Source organism: Vombatus ursinus, unplaced genomic scaffold (assembly GCF_900497805.2).
Source record: "Vombatus ursinus unplaced genomic scaffold, bare-nosed wombat genome assembly UNPS02014797.1, whole genome shotgun sequence".
Lineage (NCBI taxonomy): Eukaryota > Metazoa > Chordata > Mammalia > Diprotodontia > Vombatidae > Vombatus > Vombatus ursinus.
In genome coordinates this window covers 9589288-9600299 of record NW_020954575.1, presented here as the reverse complement: position 1 = coordinate 9600299, position 11012 = coordinate 9589288, and the positions used below count along the sequence as shown (strand labels likewise).

Sequence of the window (11012 nt, the reverse complement as noted above, 5' to 3'; positions counted from 1 at the left end):
CTCTGCGCATGCGCCAGCTGCTGGGGGGGGGGAAGAAGTAGGTCAGACTCCTACTCTCACGTGACCCCTCTCCCCTCAGCTACCCCCGTCTCCTCCCTCTGGAAGGCCCCCGCAGCCTGGATGCGCTCTGCAGCCAACGTGACCGGGGAAGGGAGGAGGCGGGGCCGGCTCGGGGAGCGCGCCTCTGCTGCTGGAGTGGATTCTCTGGTTCTTGGCCCACTGGAGCAGGGCGGGAAGAGGCTCGGGCGGGCGAAAGGGAGCGCGAGGCAGCCCACCTCTCCGGACACGAGCATGGGTGAGAATGGAGGTGGGGGGAAAAGAAGAGAGACCTAAAGTAAGTACCCACAGCCGCGTCTGGAAGAAGGAGTTAGGTTGTGGGCAGCGCAGCCTGGGTTTGTGCCCAGGAAGCTGAGAGAAGCTGGAAGAAAGCAGCAGACCTCATGGCAGGTGTCGGCGCACACGTGCTGAGTCTTGCACTCCAAGTGCGTGCTGTTGTGGGTTCCAGCAGTGGGTAAGACATTCGTGCAAATGGTTTTCCAAGGGATGCACTTAAAGCAACACTTATCGTCTCCTATATTCCTTAAAGCTTCCCTAGAATGTCATCAGTGGGGAATTAGAACCATTCCAAAACCTGCCCTTCATTTGATAATTAATAACTAACATTCCTATAGTGCTTCGGAGTGCTTCGGGATTTGCAAAACACTTTGTGGGAGGGTGATGTTTTTACAGATTGAGGATACCGAGGTACAAAACGTCACTTAACCGCTGCCCGCCCCAACTTCCTCATCTGTAAAATGGGGATAATCGTAGCACCTACTTCCTAAGGTGATTGTGTGGATAAAATCAGATATTTGTAAAGTGCTTTGCTTTTGCAAACAGAAAAGATAAATGACTTGTCTGTGGCCGCACATGCAGCAAGTGTCAGAACCAGGAGTTGAATGAATTTCTTCTTGCACCGTGCCCGACATTCTTACACCCACCCTACCACAGGGCAACCCCACCATCCGTGCTGCCCCTCAGGTTCACAGCCTAGCATGTAATAACATTATAAGCCCTCCACTGGTGTCTGGCATTTATCCTTTTGTATCTTTGTAATGTTTAAAACATAACGCTTTTTCTTGGGCTACCAGAGCAGCTCTGAATGTTGTGACTCCCATGTTTATAGCTGCCTACTGGCTGGTTCTCCAGCATTCTAATGAAAGGATATTCAAGCTGGGGGCTTTTTAAAATTTTATGATAGCAACATTTCAATATAATTGATTTCCTTTGTAGTAGCATATGTTTTATGCATCTAAAATGCCCTGAGGAGGGGTCTGTTAAGCTTTACCAGACAGCCAGAGGGGTCCCTGAGAATGTTAACCCCTACTCTAAAGAATCTGGTATCTCATTGACAGCGGTACTCTCTAATGGTGCAGATCGCAGCTCATCCAGGTCTGCGTATCCTGAACGACTTTTGTTTGTGTTTGCCTACACATCTGACACAAAGAAGTCTTCATCGTTTTAGGAAACTTTCTTATATTCTCTTGACATTCTGTTGATGAATGCCAGTGGAAAACATGGGATGTCCATTGCTTAGACCTTGCTCTTGGTATGTGACCATCCCTTTTTTTTCTGGTCATGCCACATAATCCCTTATTTGCAACTTTGCAGCCTTCTTGAGCTCAGCTCAAGCATCTTCATTGCCTGTGGGGTGATCCCTGACTTCAGTCCCGGGCAGCATTACCTGGAAGAGCCATGGTGATAAGAGGGACCTTTGTTTCAAAAAGAAGCTTGAGGTCATTAAATGGGCAGTTTCATGGGCAAATCCATGAAACTTAACCACGAGTTTCAAATCATACAAAGGGCTTTTGAAGATCTAGTCTAGATACTAATTCTTGGCATCCCCACCCAGAAAAGGTCGTATCCTAAAAGTGGTAGTTTCATAGTATAGTATCGTAAATCATAAACACACACCTCTGGTTTTCTTTTGTGGACGTTAAAGTTTGCATCTGACTTTGCCAGATAAAGGACATTAGGTCTGTTATGTTCATCTCTAATGGGGAATCACCCAGACTATATAATATACATGTAGATATATATATATATATATGTATGTATGTATGTATGTAGATATATATATGTGTGTGTGTGTGTGTGTGTATTTGGCTGAGGATCAGGAGGGGGATGGGAAAGGAAAGGTAGGAACAGTGAGTATAGCCTATTATCAGATTTCAACAGCTCAGCTCTTATAACAGAGAAAGAGGTAAGAGGCAAGTTCTACATAAACTAGAAAAAAATCACAGTGGTTTTTTTATACCTCGAAGAGGATAAATGAGAATAAAAACAGCCACAACCTCATTTCCCAAAGGTCCATTGGACTTGGAATGCTTAAGACTTGACACTGTTTGAAAATAAATTTAAGGCAATGCTCCTTCCAATTCAGCTTTAACCTGGTTGGCATCAGCAACTGTAGTTAGAAGAAAATCAGGACCAGTTTCCAAAGGATCATGTTAGGTCCCTGAAAACTTGGATCTTAAGTATTAAATCCTAGGGGTGTCCCAAAAGTCCTAGTGCAGTTTTAAGCTTTAATTATAACTTGCTCAAGGCCACATTAGTAGTAAGTAGCAGGCAGGATTCGAACCCAAGTTCCTTGACTCCTAATCTAATGTTCCCTTTTCTCAACAGAAAAAAAAGAAACCTTGCTTTTCTGCTTGATACATTAGGAAAAGTCTATGGAAAGCACACTAGATTTGGAGTCAGAGGACTTGGGTGTGAATCCTGCCTGCTACTTACCACCCTTGTGGCTGTAGTAGACAAGTCACTTCAAGTCTCAAGGCCTCACTTGTGAGGTTGTACTCCTTGGCCTATAACGGCTGTTCTAACTCTAATCCTCTGCAGGTAAAGGTTTGAGTAGAATTATAGTTATTGAGCTACTACTTATAGTTGTCTACCAGAGGTGAGGAGCCTGCAGTCTCGAGGCCCTCTAAGTCCTCAAGTGTGGCCGTTTATCTGAATCAAAAGTCAAAGGGCTGCACTTGAGGGACCTAGAGGGCCACATGTGACCTCAAGGCCGCAGGTTCCCCACCCCTGGGATATTTGCCCAATTCTCTATTCCTTTCAAATAGATCATAGAATCATAGATTTAGAGATGAAAAGGTATCTAATGATATCTAGGTAGCCAGATGGCAAGTGGAAGACTCATCTTCCTGAGTTCAAATGTGGCCTCAGATACTTCCTAGCTGTGTGACCCTGGGCAAGTCACTTAACCCTCTTTGCCTTAGTTTCCTCATCTGTAAAATGAGCTGGAGAAGGAAATGGCAAACCACTCCAATATCTTTGCCAAGAAAACCCCAAAATGGGGTCACAAAGAATCGGTCAAGACTGAAATGACTTGACAACAATCCAACCCCTCCCCCCAATTTACCTATGAGGAAACTGTGGCTTGGAAGGTGACATAACTTGCCCCTGGTCACCTAGGCAGTAAGAAGTGGCAGATCCAGAATTTGGACCTAAATCCTTTTACTCTAGCGCCATTTGCACCACGTTGCCTTCATTGTTGTCCATGGTAGATGGGTACCGCACCAAGCTTTGTTAAAACTTTAAAGAGTCGTTATTATGATTAAGATAAGGTACCAGATAGTTCCCCTGGGCTCCTCGTCCCCTTCTCCCCCAAGGTTTCGGTTTGGAGATGTGTGTTGGTATGAGTGGATGTGCGTGTGTTTGTGTGGGAGAGGTGGCACACATCTCAGAGTTGAGATCCCACCTTACTGAAGTGCTAGCTAAGTGTACCTTATAAATAACCACTCATCCAGGACAAGCAGTGTTTTTGCCAAGCAAGTAGGAAAAAAAAAAAGTCTGTTTCATCTATTTTTTTGTGAGCTTCCAAGAAAGAAGGCAAATTGGGTTGGAAAAAAAAATTCTAAGTTGCTCAGATTTTTGAACAAAGATGTCTCAGCCAGGTTATTTTATGGTTTCATTTGGTGTGGGTGCTCTTCCTAGTGATGCAGGTCTTCATTCATGTATTTCCATAAAGGATCCACCTTGATGTTGAAGACTTTCTTCTGTTTTCATTCTCTTTTTTCTGATGCCTCAAGTACTATGTCCCAAGTAGTGCTTGTATGTCTACTTGTGTCTCATCCAGACAACGGCAGGACTGACATGTTTGGATAATGAGGCTAAAGCCTGGTTGAGGAAAGGTCCACCCCACTTGAGTTAGAGGAGCTGAGGTCTGACTTAGGAGGGCTATAGTGGAAAGAATATTGGATTTGGAGATAGAAGGCTTGGGTTCCAATCCAGGCTGTGCTTCTGTGGGGCCTTGGGTAAGTTGCTATTCCTCTTTGGGCCACAGTTTCACCATCTATAAAATCATGATAGGTTTGGACTAGATACCTTTAAGGTCCCTTCAAGTTCTAGGTTTATGCTCCTACGAGAGCAGGTATAAACTGAGAAGTCAGTCTAGTTGGGTATGTCTTCAGGGCACTTGAAATACAGGGGATTGTGATGATTGCCTATAAATTATCAAGCCCATTGGGAAAGGAGCCATTCCAGAATTTGGAGCAAGCATGGATTTCCAGCACATTCTCACTTAAGCAGCAGGAAGGCTTCTCAAGCTTTCAGGACTCAGAGGATTTTGGACTTCCCATCTTCCCACTCATGCCCTTGAAGTGTCCTCAGTTCAGTTGATGGCATTGTCTGCATTGGGAATCAAGGACAAGGTGCCCAGCACTAAACCTACCCCATGCTGAAGGATGCTTCTTGAGCATCCCACGAGAGGGCAAAAGGGAGTCTAGCATCCGGGAGCCCCTTTGCCAGCTGTGCACTCCAAGCTTGAGCCCACTTTCCCCCCAAATTCTGTAGATAGTCATGGGAAAGGGTGTCAGAGATGTTCAAGGGGACTCTTTTGGACCATCTTTTCTAGTTGTACCACCTTAGCAAATATACCCTTCTAGAAGCTACTATACTGTAGGCTGTCTAATGAAATTGGCTCTCAACTACTAATCTTGGTATAAAAAACCCCAGCGAGGGCACGAGCCAATGACAGTAGAATCACCCTCCGTCTCTCTCCATGGTACCCATAGAACCCTGATGGGGAGGTAGACTGGTTCTGGGACCTGGGATTCATCTAGAAGGGTGGGAAGTTGGGATGAGGAGCCTTAGAGGAGCTGCACTGGGGTAACTGTAATAGGTCAGAGATTCAGGCCAGTAAGGAAGCAAACCTACAGAGAGTATTTGTCTAGTTCAATCTGGCTTCCAGAAGTCTTCTTGGTCCTTTTATGGCAGCTGCTGCTGTTTTCCTAGGCAAACTAGCTGGTGTGGTGGATAAAGTGCTTCCTGACTTGGAGTCAGGAAGACCTGAGTTTAATTACTCACTAGCTGTGTGGCCTTCGGCAAATCCCTCATCTCCTCTGGATCTCAGTTTCCTCATCCATAACATAAGAGAGCTTACCTCAGTGGCCCCTGAGTGTCAAATCTAAATATATGAACCTACAATCTATTTCCTCCATACCAATGAGTGTGGTTGTGGCGGCGGGGGCGGTGGGAGTCAAAAGTTACAGGATTGTAGATCTGGAAGGGAACTCAGAGGCCATCTAATCCAGCCTCCTCATTTTACAGTTGAAGAAACTGAGGCCCAGGAAGAATAAGCAAGTTTTTTTTTAATTTATATTTTTTAATATTTATTTTATTTTATTTTTGTTACATTTGAGTTCCAAACTACTTCTCTCTCTTCCAACCTCCAATTAGAGAAGGCCACCATTTGACACAGATATATAGATATAGGTACATACAGACACACACATATACATATTATATATAAAACCATACTTTGCATACTTCCATTTATCAGTTCTTTCTCTGGAAGTGGATAGTGTCTTCCTTTATAGGTCCTTTGTAGTTGATTTGAATATTCGTATAACTCAGAATAGCTTAGTCATTCACATTTACTCTTCAAAGAATATTGCTGTTGCTGTATAGGATGTAGGATGTTGTCTTGCTTCTACTCATTTCACTCTTCATGATTTCACATAGGTCTTCCCATGTTTTGCTAAAATCAACCTGTTCGTTTCTTACAGCACAGTAGTATTCCATTACATTCAAATACCACAACTTATTCAGCCATTCCCCAGTTTTTGGGCATCCCCTCAGTTTCCAGTTCTTTGCCACCACAGACAGAGCTGCTATAAACATTTTAGAACATATAGGTTCTTTTCTTTTTTCCCTGATGAACTTGGGAAACATACCTAATGGTATTGCCGGGTCAAAGGGCATATACAGTTTTATTACTCTTTTGGCATAGGGTTAAGCACATTTCCCCAGATCATGCTGAGAATGTGAAGATTTGATCCTAAGGGTAGAACATAGACAGTTTGCCCTTGTTAATGGATTAATTGGCTCTAAATCTGATGTTGCAGATGTCCTGCTCCTCAATCCTGGGTTTGGTTCACTCTTCATCCTCAGCACCTGTCCAAGAGATGCCCATAGATCATGGCCTCTTAACCTGGGAGCTATGAACTTGTTTTTAAAAATATTTTGTCAGTTATATTTTGCTATTGTTGGCTTCTTTTTTAATCCTGTGTATCATTATCTTATTCATTTAAAACATCATTCTGAGGGGTCCACAGGCTTCACCAGACTGCTGAAGGGGTCTAGGATGCAAAAATGCATTATCGTTTTTTGAGAAGGTCCAGGGCTTTCTGTCCCATTGCATGTCAATATCCACACTGTCTATGTTTTTCATACCCCCCTTTTTTTATTACACTATGAAAAGTTGGACTAATTTAATTTACATTGCAGGAAAGCAAAAGTCATAGACTCTTGACATAATCATGTAGCTATCCCAACATTGCTTTTATTCTCAATAAGGAGATAAGATGGTTCTATGCTTAGTAAAGCTTCTAATCTAAAAAGGGGAGATTCAGTTTACATTCGTCTGAGAGTTAGAAATCTGCTTTCCCCAAATTGAGGGTGCATGTCAAGCTATGCCCATTTTTCCTCTCCTCTGTCACAAAACCAGTATACTCATCATTTTCACCAATTTCCATCTTGGAATCTGATCCAGTATAGAATTTCCTTTTGATTCATTACCTTTGGAAGGATTAAGTTATCATTAAGGCAAGTCAAGAATTTATTAGCTGCTCTGCTTTTGGCATAGAGTGCCAGCAGCTATTTGGATAACTGAAGTCTCCCATCACTACTGCTTGTGCCAGGCTTGTGGACTTCAGACAAGGATCTACTAAGTCATAGATAACTTGTAGTCTCCATAGGTGGAGAACTTTCTCCCACCAGGAGCTCCCCCCACCAACAATCACAGATCTGTATTTATTCTAAACTCCCTTCACTGTTTTCATTGTATTTTGATGGTATACATTGTGTATATTGCTCCCAAATTCTTTTTCCCCCAGGAACCAACTGGAGACAGACCTAAGACTTCATCAGGAATTCATTCCAGACAACTCTTCACCCATTTACCTGAAACATAGGTGATCCTAGTGGCGTGAATTTGAAAACGTTTGCTACATATGCCCCTAGTTTCTTCAATGTGTAATTAATTTCTCAGTTGGGGATGAAATGATTAGGGGAAACTTTTTCTATGTATTGGAAATCAGGATTAAGTAAAGATCACAGTATCAGTAGTTGGTTGATAGTAGCCTGTAAGGAAACCTAAGCAGCTGGGTGGTGCAGTGGATAGAGTGCTGAGCCCAGAGTCAGAAAGAATTGAGTTCAGATTTGACCTCAGACATTTTCCTCTTAACTTTGTAACCCTGAGTAAGTCACTTAACCTTTGTCTGACTCAGCTTCCACAACTGTAAAATGGGGATAATAATAGCACCTTCTTCCCAGGGTGGTTGTGAAGAGCAAATGAAAGAATATTTGAAAAGCACTTTGCATAGCACCTCGCACATAGCACATGCTTAGTAAATGCTTCCTTCCTTCTTTCCTTTATTCCTTCCTTTCTTCTTTCCTTCCTTTCTCCTTTCTTCCCTCCCTTCTTTACTTCTTTCCTTCCTCACTTCTTTCCTCTTTTCCTCCCTCACTCCCTCCCTTCTTTCCTTCCTTCTTTCCTCCCTCCCTCTCTCACTTTCACCCTCCTTCCCCTCTTTCCTTCTCAAAGCAATTTAGGGCTGAAAGAGAACTCAGTAATTATTTAATCTGATCCCCTCAGTTTACAGATGAGGAAACTGAGGTTCAGAGATTATGTGGCTTGTCAGAGTCATGCTGTAACCCAGCACCAGTGTTAGTGCTACAATTCAGGCCTCCTGATTCGAGCCCAACCCTCTTTGAGATCCATCACATTGCTAATGATGTCTTCTGCAGGATGATACACTTTGACAAGTTGTCTCAGAGACATCTGCCATCATGAAACATTTATGTCCTTCCCCGAGGTACATATTAGAGATTTTAATTGGTTATGAGATTAGTAACAGTAAGTCTAAAGTAAAAGAAAAACCTTACCCAATTTTACCATAATAGGTGTTGTTAGACTTTCCAAAATTTGGTTTATTTAGTATTGCTCAAGAGGGCCAGGGAGTCTTAAAATGGCGTGTGCTCTGTAACAATTGATATCACTTTTTTTTTTCATTCAACCATTGAAGCACATTCTGGAATTATGGGACAAGAATCACAAGAGGCTTAATTCCCTACATCCTTGGGGATGGTTTATCTAACAAAATTGAATTTGTTTGCTGAACTGGAAGTTAAGCAGCATCTGTCCTCCAGTCTTTTCAGACCTGGCCCTCCATTGTTGTTCATGGGATTGATTTTCCCTCTTACAATGAACTGGAGGTATCAAGGGCACCCAGAGAAAGGCCAGGAAAATGAGACAAGGTGACATACAAGGAGGGAAACCAGTCATTAATGAGCTTTTCTCTTCCTTTCCCCCCTTAAAAAATTGCATTTTTCTCAAACAGCAACAGTCAATGGTTTACAAATATACTTAGCCCTAAATCCCCTGGAATGCTGAGACCAGGAGGGACCTGCTTGAAATCAATGAATTTAAAAGATAAGATATTTGTAGTATTTGCCACTAGATGTTAAGGGAAGTTAACACTCACCAACTTTTCCTCCCTTTTCCCATTTTACATTAACAGGAACATGGTAAAAGACACATACAGATGCATATACATGCATACACCAGGTGAGACCACAGTAGGAATTAGACTGTATTTGGGCAAGGCTAGTCACCTATTTGCAAATAGGCACACTGGTTCACAAATACTTAATTCCTGGTTAATGGGTTAGAAAACATGTATTTTCTAAGAGAATTCTGAAAGCTCTTGACAAATGAAAATAATCCCTCAATATGACATTAGATTTCACATTCGTTATAAATTGATACTTTTAGTGTGAGGTTCAAGTGACATACTATATAGCTTACATCTTATTTGCGCTCTTAAAGTTACAGTAAGTTATTGTTATCTCTCCAAAGCAGCAAGGTACCCCGAGGGAATGTCAGACCAACACCAGGACCACTCTTTACCCTCAGACTCTGATGGAGACAGCCCAGGAACCTGAGCCCAAGAGCCTTGGGAATAGCAGTGCCCCCCAATTCCCAGACCTGCGTCCAGTCCAGTCCCTGTAGCTATCACTGAATGGAAAAATCCTTGTGGAGATGGGGCTCACCTTCCTTATCACCATCAGCAATAACTTCTGACTAAATGCTATCAGTAGGCAGATAGCACACAAGCCCTGGGGGTGGCTGCATGCACTCATCTGACCACCAGTCCTCCTCCAGCACAGCCCTTACAACTGTGATCTAGGAAGCAACTTCTGTGGAGAGGGGGTCAGCCATCTCTACCAACCACCACACACAGGCAGACAAGCCCGCCCTCCTGAAGCAGGAGGTTACTCCAAGGGAGAGACAGGAAACAGTATGTGCCAGGCAAGTCAGACGACCAGCACCTCTTTGACCACTGGCTCCCTTCATACCCTGACGGAGGCAGACTAGGACCCTGAGCCCAAGAGCCTTGGGAAGAGTGTTGCTTCCAGCCCAGCTCCCTCAGCCATCATTCATGGAAGCAACCCCTGCAGTGATGCAGCCTGACTGCTCCTGGAGGGGCTACATCCACAGCTACCCAAGACTTGAAAAGAAAGTTCTGGCCACCCAAGTCCTTGGCACTGTCAAATGGTTCAACATCAGAAACTTAGTGTGATTTTATTAGTAGAAATAACATTAAAGAAGAAGCATCATAGGACTTTTTCATCTGACTTGCACCTGAAAACCTTTTATGTATATTGTCTCTCCATTAAAATATGAGCAACCTTGAGATCAGGGACTGTCTTACTTTTCTGTTTGTGTCTGTAGAACTCAGCACTTTGTTTTGCACATAGTAAGCACTTAATAAATGCTTCATTTATTCATTTTGTGAGATAAACAACAGAAATGGGTTACATATGGAAAGTACTTTGCAGACTTTAAAAACATAAATGTCATAAATAAAACATAAATGTCAGCTGTTATTATTTTTTGTAATGTCCTTATTTAGTGAGATACCAAATTCTCTTGGATTTGGAAGCTATTTTCTGAAAATATGAGAAAGGACAGAACCCGGGGGAATTTTTCTTGGTCTAATAGGACCTCAGATTCAATATCCATCCTTGGTAAGTACAGGGAAAAGGGACCGCACAGTGGTTGTTGGGAGAGGCGGATTTTTTTTAAAATTTGTTAATATCTTTTGTTTTGCTGTTTCTCATGACACCCCTCTCCCAGTCCTGAACGTTCTCACTGTCTGTCCCCTATATATTTTAGAAATGAGGCCTTTATCAGAGACACTAACTGTAAACATTATTTCCCAGTTTTCTGCTTCTCTCCTAATCTTGTATGCATTGGCTTTGTGCAAAAACTTTTCAATTTAATGTAATCAAAGTTATCCATTTTGCATTTCATACTGTTCTCTATCTCTTATTTGGTCATAAATTCTTCCCTACTCCATAGATCTGAAAGGTAAACTATTCCTTGCTCTTCTAGTTTGATTAAAGTATCAGTCTTTATATCTAAATCCTATACCCATTTGGAACCATGCCCAACAGACTGTGAA

The 11012-nt window shown here is 42.6% G+C and overlaps 1 long non-coding RNA gene across 1 annotated transcript; it reads left to right on the top strand.

Annotated features, from left to right (window-relative positions):
• The first annotated feature begins 301 nt into the window (after positions 1–301).
• LOC114049338 lies at positions 302–10752 on the top strand. The gene is made up of 3 exons (XR_003569854.1): positions 302–511; positions 7380–7457; positions 9407–10752. It is a non-coding gene; the product is annotated as an uncharacterized LOC114049338 (long non-coding RNA).
• The last annotated feature ends 260 nt before the right edge of the window (positions 10753–11012 follow it).